This window comes from Mytilus galloprovincialis, chromosome 2, assembly GCF_965363235.1.
Source record: "Mytilus galloprovincialis chromosome 2, xbMytGall1.hap1.1, whole genome shotgun sequence".
NCBI classification, from domain to species: Eukaryota; Metazoa; Mollusca; class Bivalvia; order Mytilida; family Mytilidae; genus Mytilus; species Mytilus galloprovincialis.
In genome coordinates this window covers 15,265,378-15,279,165 of record NC_134839.1, presented here as the reverse complement: position 1 = coordinate 15,279,165, position 13,788 = coordinate 15,265,378, and the positions used below count along the sequence as shown (strand labels likewise).

The 13,788-nt window shown below is 31.5% G+C and overlaps 1 long non-coding RNA gene across 2 annotated transcripts; it reads left to right on the top strand.

Annotated features, from left to right (window-relative positions):
• Positions 1-3,287: 3,287 nt before the first annotated feature.
• On the top strand, positions 3,288-5,255 carry LOC143062130 (uncharacterized). Of its 2 annotated transcripts, XR_012974563.1 has the most exons (4): positions 3,288-3,346; positions 3,533-3,636; positions 4,290-4,414; positions 4,969-5,255. It is a non-coding gene; the product is annotated as an uncharacterized LOC143062130 (long non-coding RNA). The 2 variants fall into 2 exon arrangements; XR_012974564.1 differs by lacking the exon at positions 3,533-3,636 and having other exon boundaries at positions 3,291-3,346.
• Positions 5,256-13,788: the final 8,533 nt, after the last annotated feature.

The following is a 13,788-nucleotide window of genomic DNA, read 5'->3' as shown; positions in this document are numbered from 1 at the left end:
AACTTCCACATACAGATAAAGGATTCACGTATTTAAGACCGATTGTGATTATAAACATTGTATAAGTTTCATAACATTTGGTTGAGGCAAACTAAAGTTAGATAACGGATACGACCGATTTAGCCATTTTTCCATTTATAACGACGCATAACTGAAGAACGTTAAAAGCTTTATGTCCCCTACGATACGGCGGTGGCATAAAATCAGAAGTATTTCGAACACCTCATAGTTTTGTCAACAGTTAATTTGTGAATATTTCCATTTCATTGATAGTTCATGTCTACATAGAAGTGTTAGGTACAGGGCTAGTGATACCGTCGGGGAGGAAAGAATTAATTAATTTTGTGACACTCTATTCAAATAAAAGAAGAATGTGTCAGTGGGACACAGATGCCCCCGTTTACAAAAAAAACTCTTTCAAATTAGACGTTTTTTTTTTCAATTATAAATTGACATAACTCGAGAACGATGAAAGTGACGCCAAACAAATTCAAACTTGATTTCTGATTTGTGTTAAAAAGCATTGTGTATAAGTTAACCAAATTTTGTTGAGGTCAAAGTTAAGTAAATTGCGAAACCCGAAAATTCAAATTGATATGTGTTCGATGGTAATAACAATTATTTATCACATACTTAGCATTGATATGATAGCTTTTGCATATGTGTAATGAGCGGAAGTACACAAGCCATAATTTCCCACCCGGGCTGATAACCCATATCAGGGGCGTCTCGTGCAAAAACCCATAACAGTGCTTCTCGTGCAAGTTACTTCCTGTGTTTCCGGTATCGATTGTTTTCTTTTCCATTGTGACGTCAGATATTTTTTATGACGACGTCAAAATTTACGGGAACTTTTGTGGGGATAGTTTAGTACTTGCTAACAAATGCCATTGATAATGAAGAATAATTTTATAGTACAATAAACATGGAGTAATAATGATCATAAAACTCTTCCAAATTTCCAATGTTTCAAAATGCCTCTATAGGAAATGTTACCATACATATATATGGAGGTAGTGATGCTGTTGTTGGACTATCATAGTTAGTTTGATTTTTTATTTTTGTATATTTGTAATTTTCATCGGATTTTGTCAAATTGGTTGACCTCTTTTCTATTAAATTCATGTGTTATGGTAAAGAAAATTATTCACCGACTTCATTTATTAGTTTTGATTTTGTTCAACGTAATCTGTATTTGTATGTTTGAAGTTAGATTCAAAACAAACCGGACATATATATAATATAGTTAATTGCTATTAATTAGTATTGCAATGTGCATTGTGTTTAAATGTAATATCAGTATTTAGTTCTATTATAATCTTATATCAATCCTATTTCTATCTTATTTTTTAGACATAATTTTTCAAATATGACGTCATATTTGTGCTGTTTCAGCAATTCAAATGTCTGCATGTCACCATTTCGTTCGTATGTGACGTCATGGTTATAACTTTTTGCGTTCAGGCCTGGTTTTTCACTGAGTCGGGCGTGTCTATTTTCTGTGTTGGTCTTCAATGTATTATGTATTCGGGTTTTGTTTTCTGTAATTAGTTGACGTCAGTTTTATGATGTAAATCTTTTATATTCATTTGATTAAATTTACTGTTTGCAATAGCATAATTTGTTCTATATAATAAGGATGTTCTTATCACAAGCAGAAAACCCTAGCCGTATTTGGCACAACCTTTTTCAACTTCTGATCCTCAGAGCTGTACAACTTTGTACCCAACCCTTTTTTGACTTTCGAACTTTTATATCTGGGCGTCACTGGTAATTCTTGTTTGGACGAGGCGCGTTTTTGACGTAATATTTTAAACCTGATGCCTTTTGTTATCTGTTGTTCGTGTGTTTCTAATACGTTCTCCTAATTTTTTGTATTGTGGTCCTGTACGTATTATTATGTTGTCATTTTGATGTTTTATTTAACAATGCCATCAAAGTGCGATGTTTGGCATGCCACAAAACCAGGTTCAACCCACCATTTTTTTCTTTAAAAATGTCCTGTACCAAGTCAGGAAAATGGCCATTGTTATATCATAGTTCGTTTCTGTGTGTGTAACATTTTTACGTTGTGTTTCCGTTGTGTCGTTTGTTTTCTCCTATATTTTAGTGTAATATAAGACGTGTCACGGTACTTTTCTATCCTAGTCTCGATTATCCAGACGCTCCATATGCATATATGTAGAGTCTGGATCCAATCGGTTCGAATGATTGTAATGTGAGGGCGTGTCCAAATATGCAAACACACGAGTTGGATATTTTCGGAATGTTTCTAGACTTGACCTTAATTTGCGATAAAACTATAAGTGTGTGATAACATTGTGTGAGGGAATTCGACGTTTGCTGTACCACTGTTCACTCCAGCGCAATTTATGACAATACCACTGTATCAATTTTTGGCAGTGTTTTAAGAAATGATTTTACTTTGTTGTCGTGTATTATTCGTGATACATTCAATGTTATAAAAAGGCGAATTTTCTGTATAAAGTCAATGATTATGTTGACTTTTGAAGGCCAAACTTTTTACAGCCTTAAATACGCAAATAAAAGATCCAAAAACTATACCAATACAGAATGACATGTTTATGAAATTATAGCAAATCTATTGGTTAATAAATTTTTATTCGTTGTTGCAAAATAATGAACTTAAAATATCTGACATTTTCTCCCTACCCAGTTTACCCCTATACATTTTTATGATGTGGACTAGTCATTGTTATTGAATCGTAGGCAATTTGATTGGATTAAGTTGTTATTAGTTTACCTTCAAACTTGTTTGTGCCTTTCATACATGACTATTGATTAATTAGAACGTGCATGAATGTGTACGGTAACTAAAATTACCTTCAAACTGGACACTGGACGAGTCAATATTATGTTTTATCAATGAAAGTTAAGGTATGAAAGGTAAGAATTGCCACTTCTTCTATTTTCACAAAATTTTCTGAATACACAGTTGAAAGATTATTTTTTAAAAGCCTATTGTGGAGATAAAAGAGAAAGTTTACAAATAGGACGTTTTTTTCCATTAAACAAGTCATTTTCTTAAGAGAAATGCCGAAATATATTTTACGCACGACTACGGCAGGTAAAATTATTATTTATCATAACAAAAAAAAGCATTTGTCAGTCTCATTGGAAAGTGTTAATTACAATTAATCCCAAACTTAAGAAGTCAGTAAATAAAGTCAAAATATGTTCGATCTGCCTATTTCTGAACATCAAAAGTCAATACGATCGTTTTAAAGTCAATTTCGTCTACCTCACAAAATCTTGTTAGGCACTTATAGATGAAAACAAACGGAGGAAGTAGCAATCACCATGCCAGAAAAATTTGTAAAGCTAGGTAATTATATCTGAAGCTTTGTTTTTGTAAATATACTTTCAAATACTCCATTAATAAGAACTACCTATAAAGAAATAAAACACTGCATACTCAAGTACATGCATTACTTTCTTGTAGATACGTCTGTTTGTTATTTACAGTCCCCTTTTACAGTTGCAATTTTGTCATTTATATTATAATTTTCAGATAAATTTTGCACATCTTGGAGAGAAAGTAAAACAAACAATGGAATGTAGCAAAGTGGACATTATTCCTAATGAGTGCTGAATATGAAGATTGTTTGAACGGCGGTATACAACTGCATGTTGCCTTTATTTGATAAATTTAGTGATAGGATAAATCTATAATTGTTTATTTTAAATTGACTTTGAAATAACCAATAGAATTTCCATAACAACATGTACATGTAGTTTCGTCCATTTACAAGCTGATTTAATCATTCATAATGTGATCAAGCACAGAATCCTCTATAAACTGGTGGTCCCCAGATTTGACAATCAAATATTTTAAAGGACTTGTATATGACTGGTTATTTTTTGCAATAGATATTATAGATCATTATAGTGAGGACCAGTAGGTTTTCTTGTAGGAACATCAGGAAAAAATATTTTCAAGAACTCTAGTCCGCAAGCATGCATTCCACAACTCACTGGTCAGTGATTTTTTTAGTATTTCAGATCTTATCAATTAAAGATATATTACCATAGCTATCTTTTTTTTTGTTCTAACCAAAACCATATTTGGCTATGAGTGAATATAATTTTATTTATTCATAATTTCTATTATTCATTATTTTGCAACCCTGCAAATTAAAACAGATCTGGAGACATTGTTCATTGTATACATTGACCTTATTAAAATTTACCTTTTATAATGATAAATTGTTACTCATAAAATTTTATATTTTTTTAACTAATGATTATTCCATTATTGTATTTTCTAGCACTTCTTTTTAACATGATGGAGTTGCGAAATTTACCACGGTTCTATGGACAACTGAAGGAGAATAATTTCATTTGTCAAAGGACAGGAGACTTTCCATGCTTCAAGACTTTAAATGCTGAAATTGTAAGGCTTTAAGAAACTAATGTATATGTATATATGGTCTTGTCTTAAGTTTCCATAAAAAACATTAAGTATAATTTAAGACTTAACTTTTTTATTTAGACATATTTTTAAGAAAAATATAATGTTTTAACTTTGTTCAATGCATTTTTATAATTTCTTTAATTGGAAGAAATAAAGCACTTAATTTATACACAATAACCTTTTTGATTTAAGCTTTTGTATGAACCTTTTTTAAGATCATTACATGGAGCTTACACTGTTTGAAGAGATGTGGGTACATGTATATGCCAATGAGACAGCAACTCAACTACAAGAATAACCAAAGGAACATATGGATATGCCAATGAGACAGCAACTCAACTACAAGAATAACCAAAGGAACATACAATGTATCAAAATACTTTTTTTAACTGTCTAATCAAACCTAATGCTCCCTACAGTCAAATTGAAATATCAAACAGTTAAGAGTAAACACATGCAGTAATTCTTTAAATACATAATGTTTGTCTCCAATTAATAAAGCAGTTGTCTGTACTTGTGTCATATCTTTGTAGGGAAATAAGATGCAGAGAACCATTCATGAAGTGTATACATGAAACTGATATTTACAATGTTCTTCAGAGCTATAACTCTAGCCCTTCAGATTACATTACACTACTATTGCTTGCTAATTCTACTATCAACAGTAGAAAAGAGAAGATTCAGGACTAAGAGTGATTTTTGCAATTTGCTGTGGATGATGACTTAATCAAATTTGGATGCATTGATGAAATTCATACAACGATGACAGTTAATTCTTTGAACAAGAAAAAGCTGTAGATATTTTCAATGGTGCAAAACAAATATAAAAAAATATGAACTATAAAATGATTAAAACTGTGTTAGAGTTTACAATTTTTATAAAAGTGACAACATTTACCTACATGTATGTAAAGAATAATCCCCAAAGATGCTTTTATTTAGATTGATTGTAAAGTTTACATGTCTGGCTGGCATGCATCATCTGTCTTTGTTCATGGTTCATAAGTCAGTGTAACTTTTCAAATGGTGGATCCTCATCTAAGATACTAGAAACAAAATGCCTCTAAATGTCTATTTGGTTTATGGAATGATTGTAAGGTGTACAAGTCTGTCAGGCTTGGTTTATCTGTCAGACCTTGACCTTATTGTTATGAATCATTAATATCTTTAAACTTGTAGTAAACTTTTATCTGTTAGGGACAACATCAAAAGTTCAATGAAGGATAAAAAACTTAATTCACATAGTTTTTTCACTGACCCCCACCCCCCTCTTAACTTAGTTTGGGAAAAATTGATTGACCCATATGGATATATGTAAAAATCAATGTCGGATAACCAAATCTTGCAGCCGTTCAATCCCCCCACCCCCAAACTATTTGAATTAAGTTTTTTTTATCTTACATTGATCCTGAAGCAGGAAACACATTTCAGCTTGTTTTAGATATCAATCTCTTGGTGAAATTTCTTATTTTACAAATCTTGAAAAAAATAATTTATGATTAAATTAAAGAAGATATTCAGTGCAGAATAATTTATTTCATGTTGCTATATTATACTGATAGGGTCTGAGTCTTTTGCAATTTTTGTATAAACATGAAGATTGCATTTTTGGGTTCATGCATAAAAAAAATTAAGTCAAACAGTCCTAGAATGAAGATGGCAGATTTGCTTAAAATTGGTGTAAGGAAGATATTTTTTGAAGCAAACTTTACAAATATATCTTTTCATTATTAAGTCTTTTAAGTTTTTGCAGTGAACATTTACATATAATTGTCAATATTTTTTTTTATACATAAATAACTAAGTTAAGAAGATGCAGTTATAATTGCAAATGAGATGACTTTCCACTACGAGAGCAAATGACATGGAACTTAATAACTCAATCAATGTGACCATATTGCTTTCAACAATGAGAAAAACCTATATTGCATAGTGAGCTATAAAAGGCCACAAAATAGAAATGTAAAACAATTCCAGAGAGAAAACTTCGTCTGATTTATGTTAAAAATGAATTAAATACAAATATGATATACAGCCACTGTTGTACAGGTTCTCGACAGCAAGTTCAAAGTCAATAACAACTTGTAAAAAAATCTGTTTCTTAAGACTAAAGTATCAATCAGCACACATCCAATCGATTTAAGTGTAAAGATGTAATTAACAGTCTAATTTATGACTGTGCAACAAGAAATATTACAGAAATCCACCTATAGAATAAAAACAAGTTCATGTCAAATGAATAAAAGCACTGCTCTGTTTTATAGATGCATATTAGAGGGGCGGATCCCAGATGTCCCGATTCAAATTCATCGTTCTAAAAAAAAGAGGTCTGGATTTGTACTGCATTTACAATGTCTCATACTAATTCACATTCTGAGCATTCTTCCAAAGTCCATGCCCCATACTTCCATGCATTGATCTTCATCTATAAAAAAAAGCCTGATAAATGACACTGGTGTGGTTTTCTTATTAGTTACAGTAACAATTTTCACTAATTTAATCTTTGAACTTATCAATGATGATGTGACTTGCAGAATGTTTATGCTCCAAAGTAAGAGAGGTCCATCCTTCTGCTCTTATGTGTGTGCAAAAATGTAATATTCAACAGCACGATTGTGTATGCCATTTGCTAAGGTGAGCTGCATGCCTTTTTCTCGTTAATTACTTTGTCATAAAATTGAGAATGGAAATGGGGAATGTGCCAAAGAGACAACAACCCGTTGTCATTCATTCTTCCGTTGGTCTTAACTTTTTTTTAAAAATTTTTATTCATTTGGTTATGTCCGGCCTGGTTTAGACTTATACGGTAATAATTTTGCTCATTGTTCGTTGATGTCTGGTGGACTACAGTACTTTAACCAAGGTCATTTCATAGATATTTGTGGACCGAGCAATAGTTGAGCCCTTTTTCCAATATCCGTAAAATTTTCACCTAAATATTTCTAAATTTTCCCGTTTTTCTATGTCATATGAATTAAAATATACTACAAATAACTTGCATTTGCTATTTTCTATCAATTTTAAGTTTAGTTTCCACAGCGGTCATACTAATTTATTTTACCTTGTTTATGAATTCCCTACTCTGCATTCTTGGTCATCATTGTCATATTTTACTTTTTCTCTATTTTTTGGGGGGATAATCACTACACCCATATACAAACAAATGGACAGCACTGTTTTTTTCTCAAAACCAGTGAGGCCGTCAACAAGGAGCAACAATTGCATCTTTTTCGTGTGATGATAAATCCCCCCTCTTCCTTCCCAAAGATAAAGAGAAGGGCCTTTACCATCGCATGGACGAACTATTAGCAGTGTAAAACAGCGAGACAATGTTAGCATTTAGAAAAAAGATCCGTATAAAATAAAAGATTTACAATATTGAATTCAAAGTGTTTTATTAAATCTTAATATATGTAAATGTGAAAAATATTCATTTTATTAATTTCAAATGCAACCCACCTCCGAGGGTCTGGATGGGGAGGGGGGGGGTCTGTTATTCTTTAACATTTAATTTTCACCCCTTTTTTAACTTATCTTCAAAAAATAAACCCCTTTGTTCTCTAGTCTTCAAAAAATTAACCCCTTTTTTCTCTAATCTTCATTGTTTTTGCCCATTATTCTCTAATCTTCATTTTTTAAGGGCATTATTCTTTAATCATTTAACCCTATCCAACCCCTCACCTCCCGGCCAGCCGAATTATTTTTACTTAATTATATACCCCAAAAAGCACCATAATGTTTAATTTGAGGTATAGCAGTTATGTCCAATTTCTACCGGTCAGGATAAAAGCAAAGCATAAAACAAAATAAAGTCAATATGATTAAATCTATTTTGGAAAGATGATTGATTGGTTGCATGCATTTTCCAGAAGGATAGTATATATATATACAACTCCTTGGTTTAACGTCACAGTCATTTTTATTTGGTCGGGTTGTTGTCTCTTTGACACATTCCCCATTTCCATTCTCAATTTTAAGTATACATATCTTGAAATTTGAAAGAAAGAAAATAAATAAATCAAAGGTAAAACATTATTTTTGATACCAATAATGACCAATCGGTATATATATATAGCTGCTTGGCATATACATGCTGCTAGCATCCTCTGGAAAATGCATGCATGACCTATTTTCCTAAGGGACCGTTCAATATTTATCAGATGGATGGGCCGGTGCAAAATGGGGAGGGGCAAGCACTTTTTTTGTGGAAATATTTGGATGGGCGAGAACTTATTTTAATATATATAGTGGATGGGCTAGAACTTATTTTATTTGAAAAAAATTTGCTTTCAATTTTATCGGTGTGGAGGAAATTCCTTTTGCAGGCACAAAAAACATAAGGGACATGGTCTCAACAATAATTTTCTGTTTAGGCCAAATCCAGATAGTCATCTTTAAATTGTTTTATAACTTTTTCAAATCAACATGGATTTTCATAAAACTTTACAATTATTTCATTTATATATTGATCTTATAAAATACCAGGTTGTTTGGTAGTTTGGTTTATTGCTGTCATTCTATGGATTTAATAAATAGGTTAAAAAAAAGCTAAAATTTTCAGTTTTGGCTAAATCCAGATAGTCATCTTCAATTTTTTTTATAACTTTTTCAAATCAACATGGATTTTCATAAAACTCTACAATTATTTCATTTATATATTGATCTTACAGAATACCAGGTTGTTTGGTAGTTTGGTGAACTGCTGTCATTCTATGGATTTAATAAATAGGTTAAAAAAAAGCTAAAATTTTCAGTTTTGGCTAAATCCAGATAGTCATCTTCAATTTTTTTTATAACTTTTTCAAATCAACATGGATTTTCATAAAACTCTACAATTATTTCATTTATATATTGATCTTACAGAATACCAGGTTGTTTGGTAGTTTGGTGAACTGCTGTCATTCTATGGATTTAATAAATAGGTTAAAAAAAAGCTAAAATTTTCAGTTTTGGCTAAATCCAGATAGTCATCTTTAATTTTTTTCATAACTTTTTCAGATCAACTGGCATTTTCATAAAACTCTACAATTATTTCATTTATATATTGATCTTATAAAATACCAGGTTGTTGGGTAGTTTGGTATATTGCTGTCATTCTATGGATTTAATAAATAGGTTAAAAAAAAGCTAAAATTTTCAGTTTTGGCTAAATCCAGATAGTCATCTTCAATTTTTTTTATAACTTTTTCAAATCAACATGGATTTTCATAAAACTCTACAATTATTTCATTTATATATTGATCTTACAGAATACCAGGTTGTTTGGTAGTTTGGTGAACTGCTGTCATTCTATGGATTTAATAAATAGGTTAAAAAAAAGCTAAAATTTTCAGTTTTGGCTAAATCCAGATAGTCATCTTTAATTTTTTTCATAACTTTTTCAGATCAACTGGCATTTTCATAAAACTCTACAATTATTTCATTTATATATTGATCTTACAGAATACCAGGTTGTTTGGTAGTTTGGTGAATTGCTGTCATTCTATGGATTTAATAGAAAGGTTAAAAAAGCTAAAATTTTCAGTCTAGGCTAAATCCAGAAAGTCATCTTTAATTTTTTTTATAACTTTTTCAAATTAACATGGATTTCCATGAAACTCTATAGTTATTTCATTTATATATTGATCTTACAGAATACCAGGTTGTTTGGTAGTTTGGTGAATTGGTGTCATTCTTATGGATTTAATAAAAAGGTTAAAAAAAAGCTTAAATTTTCAGTTTAGGCCAAATCATTGGATAGTCATCTTTAAACTTTTTTATTACTTTTTCAAATCAATTTAGATCTTCATATAACTCTACAGCTATCTCATTTATATATCAATCTTACAGAATGCCAGGTTGTTTGGTGTTTTACTGTCAAATGTACGGAATTAATTAATAGGTGAAAAAGGGTGCATTAAAGTCAAAAATATGTCTGCCTAAATTGCTTAAAAAGACCATAATTTCTTTTTTGAAAGATTAGATAAAGGGACATTGGTATTTGAACTATATTTAACATGCTGTGCTATTAAGACAATAATTAGTAATTCAGCATATGATAATATTTTTACTAGTCCAAGAGTTATTGTCCCTTAGTTGAAATTATTTCCTTTATTTTAAATCAATATTTATCTGAGGCTGCAAATATAAAATCAAATATATACATGTATATTCATGCTGGTTTTAAAAACAATAAAATGTATGGTTCTGATACACACTTAAATATTTATATATAAATGGAATTAACTAGCACATTTTAAATTTTGTATTTACACCAAAGTCTATTCTTTGATTTCAAGACATAAACCTGCAAACTTTCAAATAGAAAAAGAACTTTAATATTTTTTTATTGTTTTAAGCTTAAGAGGGGCAAGGACTTTTTTTATAGATTTTTTTAGATGGGCGAGGACTTTTTTTCAGAATTTAAAAGGATGGGCATTAACTTTTTTAATGTATCAATATTAAGAATGCACCGGCCCATCCATCTGATAAATATTGAACGGTCCCTAACAACAAATCAATCATCTTTCCGAAATGGAAGGGGGGAGTAAAAGCACTATCAGTTGTCAAGATATACACAATACATTCGCTATTGTATTGATACTGACAAATCAATGATTTGTGTACCACCCCCACCGTGACCCCATTAAAACCTCGATTTTGTTGATATAATACACAAAGCGTGTATGTCAATATACATGAAGTGGCCGTGAGTGGCGTATCTAGAAGATTTCACTGACTGTCTCAGAGGGGCCGATGCAGTCTGCTGTGGTTATTCCCTATATAATCAGCCCATATATTTTTTTCCGCATTAAACTGACGAGAGTGGTGCCACCAATAGGCTGAAATTAAAACTTGCTTTTTCAAATAAATGGTTCAATCATTCATCTTTTGATGAGGTGGAGAATTGGGTTCGAGATTTATAATGTTTCTTTTATACCAAAAACAATATATATTATTTTTTAACCAAGGATTTATATGGAAATACTTATAGAATCCTTATTAAGATTCTTTTATATCTAAATACAGGAGTTTTAACATTCAATGACAATATTTTGTTCATCTCACTTTTAACACAAATCATTCCTAAATGCATCTAAGTAACATGAATAAAAGAAAAAACTCTCCTCTTTAAAATAAAACAGCACGATACACGTGCTCTTGTTGTTACTGAAGTAAGGGAAGAGTTTATTATCCAACATGTAAATACCACCCAATCGCGTATTAGGAAAAAAATCCAAAAATTGGGCGCGAGGCTCATGAATATAACATACATCTCTACAATTGACACCAGACGTTATTGTTGGCTGTAAGAACGATAACTCTGGTGCATCGAGACTATTTCTATCCCAAATTCATGTATTTGGTTTTGATGTTATATTTGTTATTCTCATCGGATTTTGTCTAATGCTTAGTCCGTTGCTGTGTGTGTTACATTTTAATGCTGTGTCGTTGTTCCCCTTTAATACTTAATGTTTCTCTCAGTTTTAGTTTGTTACCCCGATTTTGTTTTTTGTCCATATATTTATGAGTTTTGAACAGCGGTACCGTATACTACTGTTGCCTTTATAGTATATTTGATTCATAATTAATTTAACTTCTTTATAAAGTTTTTGGTTGTTTTAGTTATTGCATTTGTTTATTTGCCTTACATGAAACTATTGTCGGAAGTATATGATAAAGCGAGTAATACATGGCCTTTTCCATATCAGCCTGGGTATCATCCCTCGACCCATATCTCAGCACCTCGACTCCGTCTTGGGCTGAGATGGGGGTCTCGGGATGATACCCAGGCTGATATGGAAAAGGCCATGTATTAATCTCTATATATCAGTTGCAAAATATTTGGCTGAGGTAAGCAAAAGATGGTGAACGGAAACATCAGACATACTTCGCCACGGTGGGAAATAGTATTTTAAAGTTGGCAACCCGAAGTTATATCTGAAAACACAAATGTGTACTCCTTTGTAATACGTTTTTATGTACTGGTATTTAGGTTGTGTTATGTAATGTATCCATTTTTATTGTGTAGTTAGTCACCACTTGGGTTTTATCATGTTTATCTATCATATAGTCATTTTATAAAATTCACTGTTTGCAAAAGTATGAATTATTATAAATAATAAGGAGGTTCTTATCCCAGGCAAAAAACCCTAGCCGTATTGGTCACAACTGTTTGGAACTTTTGGCCTCAGGGCACTTCAACTTTGTACTTGTTTTGGATTTCAATATTTGTTCATCTCAGCGTCACTGATTGTGCACGAAACGCATGTCTGGCGTATTAAATTTTAAACCTGGTACCTTTTGTTAGCTATCATTCGTGTGTTTCTCTGTCCTATATTTTCTCCCATTTATTTGTATTGTAGTCCTGTCATGTAATGTTGTCATCTTAATGTTATATTTAACATTGCCATTAAAGCGGGAGGTTTGGCATACTACAAAACCAGGTTCAACCCATCATTTTTTTTTTTTTTTTAAAATGTCCTGTACCAAGTCAGAAAAATGGCCGTTGTTATATCATAGATCGTTTCTGTGTGTGTTACATTTTAATGTTGTGTTTCTGTTTTGTCGTAGTTCTCCTCTTATATTTGATGTGTTTCCCTCAGTTTTAGTTTGTTACCCGGATTTCATTTTTTTTTCTCAATAGATGTATGAATTTCGAACAGCGATATACTACTGTTGCCTTTATTTAGCCAACTGCTTGTCATAAATGTGCATATGTATGTAAGTATTAAAATCCATAAATTTGATTTTTATCCGAGCCATGTCTTAATGTCCAAATTGTCTATATTTGGTTGCTAAGGGCAGTAAACAAAAAAATTATAAAAGTGGCATCGACCCCGAGGACACAGGTTGCAATAAAATTCACCAGATACCAGGCTATTAATTGTGTATGCCAGATGCGTGCTTTTTCTATGGGAGACTCATCAAAAAGTACAAAGGCGAAATAAAGTACGAGGTTGAAGCGTATGCAGATGTACGGAGAACCCAAAATTCTAAAAGGTTTTGCCAAATCCAGCTAAGGAATTAAAGTATTTTTCTGAGATATCAAATACTTAGTATTTGGAGGAATTAAAAAATTTGTAAAGTTAATTTATAATTGTCATCATACTACGGGGCTAATATATGACAGGCTTCGAATAATTTCATAGCACAAAATATGTTCTTGTGACAATACTGATACAATGATCTTTATATAAATCCACTAAGAATCGAGTTTCTTAATATGTTAACAACTGAATATCACAGCAAAAACCAGCGGTTTTAGTTTGTTACCCCGATTTTGTTTTTTGTCCATGGATTTATGAGTTTTGAACAGCGGTATACTACTGTTGCCTTTATAGGTCATGGTTACACAATTATTTGTGTCTACA